Raw genomic sequence first — 15,266 nt, forward strand, 5'->3', positions numbered from 1 at the left:
TTTGTTTGCATTGATTGTTTATTTAATTTCTGTTCATTTTGGGTTTCATTCAAAATATTTTTTTCGTTTTAAACTTGATTTGTATATTTAATTTTAGCTTTACTCGTTATAAGATTCATTTATCCATTTATATTATTACTTGTTGTATGTTTTCATACATTACGTCCGTCTTTTATTATACGTTACGTCCTGTTGTAGGTCCAGAGAAGTTCTCCAGTTAAAGTTCTCCAGATAAGTGCCTAAATTAGACTGGGCGAAAATATTGATTGAGTCTTTTAATATTAAGTTAGAATAAGTTGGGCTTAAGGAAATGTCTCCTGTGTCTATTTATAGCAAAATTTCCGTTTATATTTTTTTTATCCTCTCAATTGCCCCTTTAAAAGATTGCGGTAGGCCATTTATAGTAGTTGCCTCTTCAAAAAGAACTAAATGATCAGAATTTCAAAGATATGGAGGGCCAAAGCTGAATCAAAGCTGTAACTTCTATTTTCAAATCTCAGGGACTTGTCTATTGAAATTTTGTGTTCATGCAAACGTACCCCCAGCTATTGATGGGTCCTTGCAATGTAAAATTTCCCAGATGAACGCAGGACTCTGCAGACCCAACCTCGTTCTTTCTCACCTATTTATTTTATTTTTCATTCATTATATATTCTCTTTTCTTTGTTTCCTACGTCACGAATAGCCAGTGTGGTCTTAGAATTTTTTTTGTAATTATAGTCTAAATTATTCTAAATTTTGAAAACATATAAAAGAGAATTTAAAAAAGGCCTGAACTCCCCCCCTCTGCCAAAAAAAAATGGCGTCGGATAAAAAAATCAAGCCAATGGAATAACAATGACCAAAACCCGTAAATAAGGGATTTAAAGTCCCCTGGCTTAAAAAAACAATGAAAATCCCTTTTTGACTTGGGTAGCACTGATGTACCCTTTTGTTTCATTCCACTAATAGCAGGGCATTGGAGTATCATTGGGGATTTTTAAGAGCTAATTTTAAAGAAAGTTAAGTACCTAATCACATGGTTTAATGAAAATAAAAATCCTGTGGTAAAGAGCTCGCGTTTTGGTGTTCTTATGCCAATAGCCTCTCTAAGAACCAAATGCATAAAATTCTAACGTAATTAGATGTAGTAATCTGATTATGTATTATGTTCTATGTATTACTTGTGGAATTTGTTTCCATCTACAAGTACTCGGGTGTCGGCAAAAAAAGCAAATTACAACGAAAAACTTCCTGAATAACACCAAAAAACACAATTATCTAAATTATAATACCCGCGTGTTTTGTTAAGCATAGTTCCACGTTTTTAGTAACCTCTGACCTTTCCCTCTCGTGTTCCTTTCAGGGTTTATTTGCGCACTGAGATTGATATTACACAGCAATTGTGCTATTAAATAATACTTAACAAAATAGGGACCCCAAAATAAGGATTCTCTTCAAAAGAAATGCGGCGATCTTCAAAATTTTGAAAGTTTGTATAAAAATATATGTGTGATGTTTTCGCATGTAGTGATATTGAGAAGTAGTTTTCTAAAAATATTCTTGATAGTTCATTCATAAAAATGGTTGTGTTAGCATAAATAGAAATTAGAAATAGAGCATAAATACACACAATATATTTATTTATTTTTATTATATGCAGAACCTTAATAAGATCTTTATCTAACCTAGGCGATAAAAATAAAGAAGTCAACATGAGTTTCTATTAAATTCGGGCGTTGAATATAAGCTTTGTTTCCTACTTCGATTAAACTTTCTCGAAAGGTATTTGCAACTTAGTTTCTTGGACAAGAAGCCCGAAGTGTATTTTATTATGGGTAGGGAATCTTTGAGAGTTTTAGATAAAAAAATTTTTATTTTCAAGATAATTTTATTAAATAAATGAGATGTGTCAATTTGGGTTGTCCTTTTCAAAGCGCTATTTTGAATTTTTCCTTATGAAGGTGGCTGGTAAGAAGATTGTGCAATACAGGGGATTTAAAACCTTCAGTTAAGAATTTTCAGTCACTAAAATGACAAAATTTATTGATAAAAACCCTTGCTATTACATACAAAGTTCATTTTGCCTCTGTTGTATTTCCCAGCGTTTCTACTTAAGATATAGTACCAAAAAGTGCCATTTTCGGCGTTCTAGCACACTAGCCATAGAAAAAAAAGAGGAAAAACTGGACATCACTGCCACCTGGACAAAAAAAGTGATTTTCAACGTTTCTCAGAACAAGTGACAAAGAACGTACATTTTTGGCGTCTAGACAGTGAAAAATCGGTCAGCTGTATTAGAATTTGCATACAATTCTGTTTTAGCTCTTGTTTGGTGAAAATTAATGTTTTGTAGTGCAAAATGAGGGATGATACATTTCGTTATGGTAGAACTCCTCGGTGCGCTATGGTGCGGGCTCTAGATATTATGATTTCTATTCAAATGAGCCCTGTGTTAATATTCTACAGCCACTGGTTGAATCCAATCACCTCTGGAGGGGGGGGGGGAGGTAGGAAAGAAACATCCTTGGTACATCCCAAAAAAGTAATGACATTTGTTGTTCAAGGTTAGGGACTGTAAATTGACAATTTAAGGTTTAAGTATTCATTTCAACCCGACACTGTTTTATATGGAATTTAAGCTTTATTTCATACCCCAAAATTGTTCCTACAACAAACTTTAACCAAAACAGTATTTACAAGCTTTTAGTCAGCTTCAAACGGAAATTTTTCTCGCTAGATATTTTGTTCACTTGTGTTTTAAAACGCTTGTTTACCATGGGCTGTGATTTGCTAAATTCTGAGGAAAGGGCAACGAGAGTGGGCTTATTAGGTGAGTAGGGAGGCCTCAGGAGGTCCCAGTCGACATCACTGCTGCCATCTATAATTGAGTCTAGCGGTACCTAACCGCATAGACAATGTTATTGATCCACGAAGGGGAGAGAATTTCTGAGAAATTGATTTGCATAATCGAGGGGAATTATTGATCCACGATAGGGGCAATTAAGAAACAATATAGATTCTTTGATCTTTAGGTCTGTGAGATAAATGGTCTTTAGTGACAGAGAAAAATTAGTATTATATTTTTTAAATATGGCTTCTCAGGTCTTTAGGCTTAACGATAATAGTGACAGAGATAAATTATTATTCTAGTTTTAAATATGGCTTCTCTGGCCTTTAATGTCAGGAATTAGAAATGGCATCACTTGTTATCTTGGAATTATGCGGGACTCTAAAGAGATAGAAAAACCTTTTTTTTAAATACGGCTTCTCTGATCATTAGGCTTAGCGATAAATTAATATTCTTTCGAAACCTTAATAGTGTAGCTAGGAACACCTTAGAGATGAAGAGATTAACGCGGGAAATGGTTTTCAGGGGAATTTCAATTGTGACACCGCAGGGATGCCGAAACAAAAGGAACATGCAGAAATTACGTTTAGGGACTATTTGGGTGAAACCGTTTGAGAGTCATTTTAGGGATTATTTAGGCGAAACCGTTTGAGACATTTTAGAAGATGATTTACGCGAAAAAGTTTAAGACATTTTAGATGATGATTTTAGAAGATGATTTAGAAGATGATTTGGGGTGAAACTCTGTGGTCGTTATAATACACAAATTCCATTTGAAAAGTTTTGTGAGGTCCCATACCCCAACCCCAAAGGCCCCCTGGGTCCCAAAAGGCCCCTGGGCCACCAAAGCCCCACCCCCCACCCATTTGGGACCCCAGAGGGCCCCAGGCCCCCCCGGGTCCCCAAAGGGCCCATCTGTTTGTATGTCTGAATCTATTTGTTTGCATGTCTGGGTTGATATTTGCAAGTCCAAGAATTTGTCTTTGTTGGTTTGAATGTCTAAAGTGTCTGTCTTTCTCTGTTTGTACGTCTGAATCTATTTGTTTGCATGTCTGGGTTGTTGTTTGCAAGTCTAAGAATTTGTCTTTGTTGTTTTGAATGCCTATAGTGTCTGCCTTTCCCTATTTGTATATCGTAATCTATTTGTTTGTATGTCTGGGTTGGTGTTTTCAAGTCCAAGAATTTGTCTTTGTTGGTTTGAATGTCTAAAGTGCCTATCTTTCTCTGTTTGTATGTCTGAATCTATTTTTTTGCATGTCTGGGTTGTTTTTTTGCAAGTCCAAGAATTTGTCTTCGTTGGTTTGAATGTCTAAAGTGTCTGTCTTTCTCTGTTTGTATGTTTGCAAGTTTGCATGTCTGGGTTGATATTCGCAAGTCCAAGAATTTGTCTTTGTTGGTTGAATGTCTAAAGTGCCTGTCTTTCTCTGTTTGTATGTCTGAATCTATTTGTTTGCATGTCTGGGTTGGTTTTTGCAAGTCCAAGAATTTGTCTTTGCTGGTTTGAATGCCTATAGTGTCTGCCTTTCCCTATTTGTATATCGTAATATATTTGTTTGTATGTCTGGGTTGGTGTTTGCAAGTCCAAGAATTTGTCTTTGTTGGTTTGAATGTCTAAAGTGCCTGTCTTTCTCTGTTTGTACGTCTGAATCTATTTGTTTGTATGTCGGGGTTGGTGTTTGCAAGTCCAAGAATTTGTCTTTCTTGGTTTGAATGCCTAAAGTGCCTGCCTTTCTCTGTTTGTATGACTGAATCTATTTGTTTACATGTCTGGGTTGGTGTTTTTAAGTCCAAGAATTTGTCTTTGTTAGTTTGAATGTCTAAAGTGCCTATCTTTCTCTTTTTGTATGTCTAAATCTATTCGTTTGCATGTCTGAGTGGGTGTTTGCAAATCCAATAATTTGTCTTTGTTGGTTTGAATGTCTAAAGTGCCCGTCTTTCTCTGTTTGTATGTCTGAATCTACTTGTTTGCATGTCTGGGTTGATGTTTGCAAGTCCGAGAACTTGTCTTTGTTGGTTTGAATGTCTAAAGTGTCTGTCTTTCTCTGTTTGTACGTCTGAATCTATTTGTTTGCATGTCTGGGTTGGTGTTTGCAAGTCCAAGAATTTGTCTGTTGGTTTGAATGCCAAAAGTGCCTGCCTTTCTCTGTTTGTATATCTAAATCTATTTGTTTGTATGTCTGGGTTGGTGTTTTCAAGTCCAAGAATTTGTCTTTGTTGGTTTGAATGTCTAAAGTGCCTATCTTTCTCTGTTTGTATGTCTGAATCTATTTTTTTGCATGTCTGGGTTGTTTTTTTGCAAGTCCAAGAATTTGTCTTCGTTGGTTTGAATGTCTAAAGTGTCTGTCTTTCTCTGTTTGTATGTCTGAATCTGTTTTTTGTATGTCTGGGTTGGTGTTTGCAAGTCCAAAAATTTGTCTTTGTTGATTTGAATGTCTAAAGTGCCTGTTTTTCTCTATTTGTATGTCTGAATCTATTTGTTTGCATGTCGGAGTTGGTTTTTTGCAAGTCCAAGAATTTGTCTTTGTTCGTTTGAATGTCTAAACTGCCTGTCTTTCTCTGTTTGTATGACTGTATCTATTTGTTTACATGTCTGGGTTGGTGTTTTTAAGTCCAAGAATTTGTCTTTGTTGGTTTGAATGTCTAAAGTGCAAATCTTTCTCTGTTTGCATGTCTGAATCTATTTGTTAGCATATCTGGGATGATTTTTACAAGTCGAAGAATTTGTCTTTGTTGATTTGAATGTCTAAAGTGTCTGTCTTTCTCTGTTTGTATGTCTGAATCTATTTGTTTGCATGTCTTGATTGGTTTTTTTTAAGTCCAAGAATTTGTCTTTGTTGGTTTGAATGTCTAAAGTGCCTGTCTTTCTCTGTTTGTATGTCTGAATCTATTTGTTTGCATGTCTGGGTTGTTTTTTTGCAAATCCAAGAATTTGTCTTTGTTGGTTTGAATGTCTAAAGTGTATGTCTTTCTCTGTTTGTATGTCTGAATCTATTTTTTGTATGGCTGGGTTGGTATTTGCAAGTCCAAGAATTTGTCTGTGTTGATTTGAATGTCTAAAGTGAATGTTTTTCTCTGTTTGAATGTCTGAATCTATTTGTTTGCATGTCTAGGTTGGTTTTTGCAAATCCAAGAATTTGTCTTTGTTGGTTTGAATGTCTAAAGTGCCTGTCTTTCTCTGTTTGTATGTCTGAATCTATTTGTTTGCATGTCTGGGCTGGTGTTTGCAAGTCCAAGAATTTGTCTTTGTTGGTTTAAATGTCTAAAGTGTATGTCTTTCTATGTTTGTATGTCTGAATCTATTTGTATGTATGTCTCAGTTTGTGTTTCCTAGTCCAAAAATTTGTCTTCGATGGTTTGAATGTCTAAAGTGTATGTCTTTCTCTGTTTGTATGTCTGAATCTATTTGTTTGCATGTCTGGATTGGTTTTTGCAAGTCGAAGAATTTGCCTTTGCTGTTTTGAATGTCTAAAGTGTTTGTCTTTCTCTGTTTGTATGCATTAATATATTTGTTTACATGTCTGAGTTGGTGTTTGCAAGTCCAAGAATATTTCTTTGTTTGTTTGAATGTATAAAGTTGCTGTCTATCTGTGTTTGTATGTCTGGGTTGGTGTTTGCAACTCCAAGAATTTGTCTTTGTTGATTTGTATACCTAAAGTGAATATCTTTCTCTGTTTATATGTCTGAATCTATTTTTTACATTTGTGGGTTGGTGTTTGCAAGTCCAAGAATTTGTCTTTGTTGGTTTGAATGTCTAAAGTGCCTGTCTTTCTCTGTTTGCATGAGTGAATCTTTTGTTTGCATGTCTGGGTTTGGTGTTTGCAAGTTCAAGCATTTGCCTTTGTTGGTTTGAATGTCTAAAGTGTCTGTCTTTCTCTGTTGGTATGTCTGAATTTATTTGTTTGTATGTCTGGGCTGGTGTTTGCAAGTCCAAGAATTTGTCTTTGTTGGATTGTATGTCTAAAGTGCATATCTTTCTCTGTTTGTATTTCTGATTCTTTTTGTATGCATGTCTGGGTTAGTGTTTGTATGTCCAGGAATTTTGTCTTTGTTGGTTTGAATGTCTAAAGTGTCTGTCTTTCTCTGTTTGTATGTCTGAATCTATTTGAATGAATTTCTGGGCTGGTGTTTTGCAAGTCCAAAAATTTGTCTTTGCTTGTTTGATTGTCTAAAGTGTATGTCTTTCTCTGTTTGTATGTTTGAATCTATTTGTATGTATGTCCAGGTTGGTGTTTGCAAGTCCATAAATTTGTCTTTGCTGGTCTGAATGTCTAAAGTGTATGTCTTTCTCTGTTTGTGTGTCTGAATCTATCTGTTTGCATGTCTGTGTTGATGTTTGCAACTCGAAGAATTTGTCTTTGTTGGTTTGACTGTCTAAAGTGTTAATCTTTCTCTGTTTGTGTGCCTTAATCTATTTGTTTACATGTCCGAGTTGGTGTTTGCAAGTCCAAGAATTTGTCTTTTTAGGTTTGAATTTCTAAATTGCCTGTCTTTCTCTGTTTGCATATCTGAATCTATTTTTTTGCATGTCTGGGTTAGTGTTCGCAAGTCCAAGAATGTGTCTTTGTTGATTTGAATACCTAAAGTACATTTCTTTCTTTCTTTGTATATCTGAATCTATTTGTTTACATGTTTGGGTTGGTGTTTGCAAGTCCAAGAATTTGTCTTTGTTGGTTTGAATGTCTAAAGTGTCTGTCTTTCTCTGTTTATATATCTGAATCTATTTGTTTGTACGTCTGGGTTGGTGTTTGCAGGTCCAAGAATTTGTCTTTGTTGGTTTGTATGTCTAAAGTGTATGTCATTCTCTGTTAATATGTCTGAATCTACTGTTTACATGTCTGGGTTGGTGTTTGCAAGTCCAAGAATTTGTCTTTGTTGGTTTGTATGTCTAAAGTGTCTGTCTTTCTCTGTTTGTATGTCTGAATCTATTTGTTTGTATGTCTGGGTTGGTGTTAGCAAGTTCAAAAATTTGTCTCTACTGGTTTGAATGTCTAAAGTGTATGTCTTTTTCTGTTTGTATGTCTCAATCTATTTGTTTGTATGTCTGGGTTGGTTTTTGCAAGTCCAAAATTTGTCTTTGCTGGTTTGAATGTCTGTCTTTCTCTGTTTGTATGCCTGAATCTATTTGTTTACATGTCTGGGCTGGTGTTTGCAATTCCAAGTATTTGTCTTTGCTGGTTTGTATGTCTAAATTGCTTGTCTTTCTCCGTTTGTATGTCTGAATATATTTGTTTGTATGTCTGGGTTGGTGTTTGCAGGTCCAACAATTTATCTTTCTTGGTTTGAGTGGCTAAAGTGTGTGTCTTTCTCTGTTTATATGTCTGAATCTGTTTGTTTGTATGTCTGAGATGGTGTTTGCAAGTCCAAGAATTTATCTTTGTTGGTTTGAATGTCTAAAGTGCATGTCTTTCTCTGCTTGTATGACTGAATCTTTTGGTTCGCATGTCTAGATTTAAATTATGAAGAAATTGTAAGTAAGTAACAATCTCTTTCTTGAATTTACCTCTTGAATACACAACATGGAAATTTCATTCAAGAAATCATGAAAAAATTGTAAGTAAGTGACAAACTCATTACTGATTTCACCTCTTGGATACACAATGCGGATATTTCATTCAAGAAACTATGACAAAATTGTAAGTAAGTAACAAATTCTTTATTGAATTTGCTCCCTGGATACAGAATACAGAAATATCATTTAAGAAATTATGGAAAAATTGCAAGTAAGTGACAGATTCTTTACTGATTTCACCCCTTGGATACACAACACAAATATTTCATTTAAGAAATAAGGAAGAAACTGTAAGTAAATAACAATCTCTTTCTTGAATTCACCTCTTGAATACACAATACAGACATTTCATTTAAGAAATTATGAAAAAATTATAATAACTGTATTCACGTTAGGTTAATTTAGGTTCACTTAGCGTGGCGCGCCACGCCAAGTGAGCCAACCCAGACTTGCAAACAAACCCAGGCATGCAAACAAATAGAATCAGACATACAAACAGAGAAATACAGACACTTTAGACATTCAAATCAACAAAGACAAATTTTCCGACTAGCAAAAATCAACCTAGATATGCTAACGAATAGATTCAGACTTGCAAACAAAGAAAAACTGGCACTTTAGACATTCAAAACAACAAATGACAATTTCTTGGACTTGCAAACACCAACCCAGACATGCAAACAAATAGATTCAGACATACAAACAGAGAAAGACAGGCACTTTAGACATTCAAACCAACAAAGACAAATTCTAGGACTTGCAGAAAACCAACCCAGACATGCAAACGAATAGATTCAGACAAACAAACAGAAAAAGATATACACTTTAGACATACAAGCCAACAAAGACAGACTCGTGGACTTGTAAACACAAACACACACATGCAAACAAAAAGATTCAGACATACAAACAGAGAAAGACAGGCACTTTAGACATACAAACCAACAAAGACAAATTCTTGGACTTGCAAAAACCAATCCAGACATGCAAACAAATAGATTCAGACATACAAACAGAGAAAGACAGACACTTTAGACATTCAAATCAACAAAGACAAATTCTTCGACTTGCAAACACCATCCCAGACATGCAAACAAATAGATTCAGACATACAAACAGAGAAAGATAGGCACTTTAGACATTCAAACCAACAAAGACAAATTCTTGGACTTAAAAACACCAGCCCAGACATGTAAACAAATACATTCAGGAATACAAACAGAGAAAGGCAGGCACTTTAGGCATTCAAACCAACAAAGACAAATTCTTGGACTTGCAAACACCAACCCAGACATGCAAACAAATAGATTCAGATATACAAATAGAGAAAGGCAGGCACTTTAGGCATTCAAACCAACAAAGACAAATTCTTGGACTTGCAAACACCAACCCAGACATGCAAACAAATAGATTCAAACGTACAAATAGAGAAAGACAGACACTTTAGACATTCAAACCAACAAAGACAAATTTTTTGACTTGCAAACACCAGCCCAGACCTGCAAACAAATAGATTCAGACGTACGAACAGAGAAAGACAGACACTTTAGACATTCAAACCAACAAAGACAAATTCTTGGACTTGCAAACATCAACCCAGACATGCAAACAAATTGATTCAGACATACAAACAGAGAAAGACAGGCACTTTAGACATTTAAACCAACAAAGACAAATTCTTGGACTTGCAAAGACCAACTCAGACATGCAAACAAATAGATTCAGACATACAAACAGAGAAACACAGACACTTAAGACATTCAAATCAACAAAGGCAAATTCTTGGACTTGCAAACACCAACCCAGACATGCAAACAATTAGATCCAGACATACAAACAGAGAAAGATAGACACTTTAGACATTCAAACCAACAAGGACAAATTCTTGGACGTAAAAACACCAACCCAGACATGTGAACAAATAGATACAGTCATACAAACAGAGAAAGGCAGGCACTTTAGGCATTTAAACCAACAAAGACAAATTCTTGGACTTGCGAACACCAACCCAGACATACAAACAAATAGATTCAGATATACAAACAGAGAAAGGCAGGCACTTTAGGCATTCAACCCAACAAAGACATATTCTTGGACTTGCAAAAACCAAACCAGACATGCAACCAAATAGATTCAGACGTACAAACAGAGAAAGACAGGCACTTTAGACATTCAAACCACCAAGGACAAATTCTTGGACTTGCAAACATCAACCCAGACATGCAAACAAATAGATTCACACATACAAACAGAGAAAGACAGACACTTTAGACATTCAAACCAACAAAGACAAATTCTTGGACTTGCAAACACCAACCGAGACATGCAAACAAATAAATTCAGACATACAAACAGATGGGCCCTGTGGGGACCCGAGGGGGCCTTTGGGGGGCCTGGGGCCCTCTGGGGTCTAAAGGGGATGGGGGCCTTTGGGGGCCCTTGGGGGGCACGGGGGCCTTTTAGGACCCAGGGGGCCTTTGGGGGCCCGGGGGCCTTTGGGGTTGGGGTATGGGACCTCACAACACTGTTCAAATGGAACTTGTGTATTATAACGACCATAGTTTCACCCTAAATCATCTTCTAAATCATCTTCTAAAATCATCATCTGAAATGCCTCAAACTGTTTCGCCTAAATCATCTTCTAAAATTTATCAAACTGTTTCGCCTAAATAATCCCTAAAATGACTCTCAAACGGTTTCGCCCAAATAATCCCTAAACGTAATTTCTGCATGTTCCTTTTGTTTCGGCATCCCTGCGGTGTCACAATTGAAATTCCCCTGAAAACCATTTCCCGCGTTAATCTCTTCATCTCTAAGGTGTTCCTAGCTACACTATTAAGGTTTCGAAAGAATATTAATTTATCGCTAAGCCTAATGATCAGAGAAGCCGTATTTAAAAAAGGGTTTTTCTATCTCTTTAGAGTCCCGCATAATTCCAAGATAACAAGTGATATCATTTCTAATTCCTGACACTAAAGACCAGAGAAGTCATATTTAAAAATAGAATATTAATTTATCTCTGTCACTATTATCGCTAAGCCTAAAGATCTGAGAAGACATATTTAAAAAATAGAATATTAATTTTTCTCTGTCACTAAAGACCATTTATCTCACAGACCTAAAGATCAAAGAAGCCATAATGTTTCTTAATCGCCCCTTTCGTGGATCAATAATTCCCCTCAATTAAGCAAATCAATTTCTCAGAAATTCTCTCCCCTTCGTGGATCAATAACATTGTCTATGCGGTTAGGTACTGTTAGACTCAATTATAGATGGCAGCAGTTGTGTCGACTGGGACCTCCTGAGGCCTCCCTACTTAGGTGTCATATGGCACTTTCTTTGCCGCTTCAGATTAAGATTTATAAAAAATAATTAAATACAAAATTTCCCTTTTACTTTATCTCTTACACATCTCTAAATGATTTTAAAGTGCCCGGCGAGGGGCGAAAAGGTAGAAGGAGGCTATTAGGCTATTTTTAGAAACTCCTGTAAATTTGCTTGGAAAAAGAACATGAAAACATAAAAAAAAAACATAAAAGCCGATTCTGTGATGAATCGGCTGCCCGTGATGAAACGTGCCAACAAGTTCTATCATACCTATAAGATCTTTATTAATAAGTAATCACCAAAAATCACAGATCATCATTAAGCTTCAGCATTCTTGGATTAGAGCTAAATCTTTCCAAGACATTATGGATAATTGCTTCTATTTTGACTTTTATTCTGTCATTCCAGCTCTTTATTTCCAGCTCTACCCTTTTTCAACTGCTTTTTCAACCATCGGCCTTTCAGTCATATCTAGTGTAAATTTTAAGTTCTAGGGGGGGGGAGAACATCTGCCCCCTGTCCTCCTTCTGTGTGCCCATAATTGAGGGGGATATAGGGAGCTTCCATAGAAATCTAACCCGAAAACAAATATGGTAAAAAAACAAACAAATAAACAAAATGTAAAACAATAATACGTCAACAATGAAATAATTGATATAAATATTACCGGTATTTAGGCAAACCGATAATACTATCGACATAGTTAGTCTGTATTTAAGCTTGTAGAATGGTGGAGTTATAATTGTTTTCTGTCCGATAGAAGGGTGAAGATTTAGTATATTTTGCGGCTATTTATCTCAATATCCCCCCCCCCCCACTCACAGTTTTCTTGTAACTTTATACGGCGACAAAAATTAAACTGTTAGAATTGGCCAGAAATCAGAATTCTCTATTCTATATTAAAGGACCTTTCGTGCTCCCAGAAGTTATCATTAAATTGGATCTCAAAAAGAAGAAGGTTCTAAAGCGGAATTTAGAGTTTATGAGGATTTAAAATAATCAAATCTGTATATGTATGTCTTTTACAGTTTAAAAACTAAGAAAATGAAGAGCTGGGAGATTTTTGGCTGGTAATAAAATCTTCAGTAATTATTTTAGACGTGATATCGTTAAATTTGGTTAACAATCTAACAGAAGAGGATTACAAAAAATTTAAAGAAAGTTATAGAAAGTTGGTGTTGATACATATTAATTGGAAAATATCACGAGTCAGTTTATTTTAGCTAGTTTCAAGTAACTTCGCTCTTAATTTCTGTTAGAAAAACCCTAATTTAAAAAGTTTAAAGTTTAGGCTAAAGGAGTTACTTTTTTTAAATGTAGTTTTTCTAATGGAGGCCTAGAGTGAAGTTTAAACTCAAACTAAGCAAAAGTTATTACGCCAGATTTATACACTAAAATAGCTCAAATAAACTGACTTGAGATATATTCCAATATACGTCGAGTAATAAAAACTAGCGCTTTACTGAAAACAGAGCTTGATTGATTGTTTTTTTTTAAGTTATGGATATGATAGCAAATAGAACCTTATGAATTAAGCTAATTTACTGAAGGTACTAAATGAATTTTTACCCCTAAGAGAACATCCTGTTTTCAGGATCGGTTTTATCTTTTCCATAGTTTTTTGGAATTTTTTAGACATCAGAGAGGCCACGAGTTTATTTTAACTGGTTTCGTCTTTCGGCTTATCTTTTCTAATTTTCAAAGCAATAGTGTTTGTTCGGTACTCCTGTACTAAACGGACTCTTTTATATGCTGCAATGGAAACCAGTCACGAAATAGACCGTGACGCGTGATGAAAAATAGCCTTACGCTGCCTTGTGGGGTGTATAAACAAAGGGTTTCTCACTCCAGGAACTATATTTAAACTGTTATTTTTTGGGGTTTAGGGGGGGAAGGTGCCTAGGTTAGGTTAGGTTACGGATTTAATATATGGTGTGCTTTGACCCCCCCCCCCCCTAATGTGCAAATATATAGCCCAAATTTTTTTCATCCTATTTTATTTTATGTCACTAGCATTAACCAAACAAGCACTATATAAAAGAGTCCGTTTAGTACAGGAGTACCGTTTTTTCATCTCAAGTTTTAATTTCATTCTTTAATTCCTTTAGAAAACATATTTTGACAAAATAAATCTTTAAAGGGGTTAGCTAATTTAATCTAAACAAATCTAAGCAGACTTTTTATTTTGGGTAGTTTGGAAAAGGTATATTGCAACAAGACTGTCATACTTTTATGCTCTTTATCTGCTTCTCCAAGTTTTAGCCATCCAACTCAGCTACTTTTCAAAATGGAAAAATAAAGGGTTTGCCCCCTTTCTACCATCAGGTGTACATTCATGGAGCCGCAAGTGCGCCAAAAAGTTCTGCCACACCCGGCATAGTTCTACCACGCATGGCACATTTTCCACAATGCTTGGAGCAGTTTCGTCACGTTTGGCCCAATTTTGCAACTCTTTGCTCATAACACCATGTTAACGCGCATTGTTAAATTTTGGTGGCCCCTTATGTTAAAAAACAATCGCTCACCCCCTGTTTTAAAATTTGTTAGTTTACAGTTTACAATGTCTACATATTTCAAATTAGTATACAAATTGATTCCTATGACGCATGTCCAAAAGTGGAATTTTTTCTAGAAGTGGAAAAAGTGGATTTTTTTCTGTTTATATATGCTTCACCTACTATTATATTATATAGTATAATTACGGCAGTTTCGTTTGTATTCGTCTCTTGTTAAGCTTACATCAAAGGTTAGATTTTTTTTTAGCACTGAGGACGACTTGGCGGAGGTCCTTGTAGAAATATTTGCTTATTTGCTCTTTATATTTTTCCACTGACAGACACTACCCTCGTTTTTCTCGGCTATTTGATTTTTTTGTCTTCTCTCTTTTTTCACAAGACATTTTATTACAATAGTTTCTGAAGCATCTTAGCTACAGTAAATTGCCATTACCTATTTTCACTTACAATATTAATGGTGTCAATGGAATTGTGGCACATTTACTCCCCAAGATTAAGCAACACAAGGGGTATAAAATACCCCTTGGTTTTTTAAAAACAAAATGTTACCCATCCCCAGTCAACTCTAAAGTTTCCCTGAGTTGACGCCACTGAGCAATATCTTCCTTTAATTAAAAAAAAGTTAAACATTACTTATCATGCTAAGAGTGTCCTCAGGGTGCCTTTACTTTTTTTGAACTCAGTTCCTCAATTACTTGCAAATAATCTTCTTAGCCATCTAATCCCTCCAGGAATAATACTTTCTTAGCCATCCAATCTATTTCCTAAGGTAATTGGTTTCAATTGTATTTGGAAACAAATTAAAGTAAAGAATCAAATCTTCTTCTGTCACTTGACCATCAATAATTTTATTATCACGGTATGTACTTAAAAATAACACCAAAACTATCAATTTGGTCTCAATTGTCTAATTTTCTTTTCAGAGGAGAATAGTGAGAAACGGATGTCTTCTGTCTACTCCATTGGAATTTTTTTCAAATATCTGACGTCAAATTGCGCCTCCTGAATGGGTGGCCGCCCACGCATTTTAAAATAATGCCTGCCTTTCTTTACGTCACAGTTGACCTTCAATTTTCTTTACGAA

The 15,266-nt window shown here is 35.4% G+C and overlaps 1 protein-coding gene across 1 annotated transcript in view; it reads right to left on the bottom strand.

The window, feature by feature from the left end:
• Positions 1-15,065, bottom strand: part of LOC148942425 (uncharacterized) — a 91,979-nt gene extending 76,914 nt beyond the window's left edge. Inside the window, exon 1 of the mRNA XM_089103134.1 lies at positions 14,816-15,065. The gene's annotated coding sequence lies outside the window, so the exon portion shown is untranslated. The remainder of the gene's footprint in view (positions 1-14,815) is intronic.
• Between the last annotated feature and the right edge of the window lie 201 nt (positions 15,066-15,266).

The sequence above is a fragment of the Artemia sp. Qi Xiang Cuo genome, chromosome 17 (assembly GCF_049724085.1).
Source record: "Artemia sp. Qi Xiang Cuo chromosome 17, ASM4972408v1, whole genome shotgun sequence".
NCBI classification, from domain to species: Eukaryota; Metazoa; Arthropoda; class Branchiopoda; order Anostraca; family Artemiidae; genus Artemia; species Artemia sp. Qi Xiang Cuo.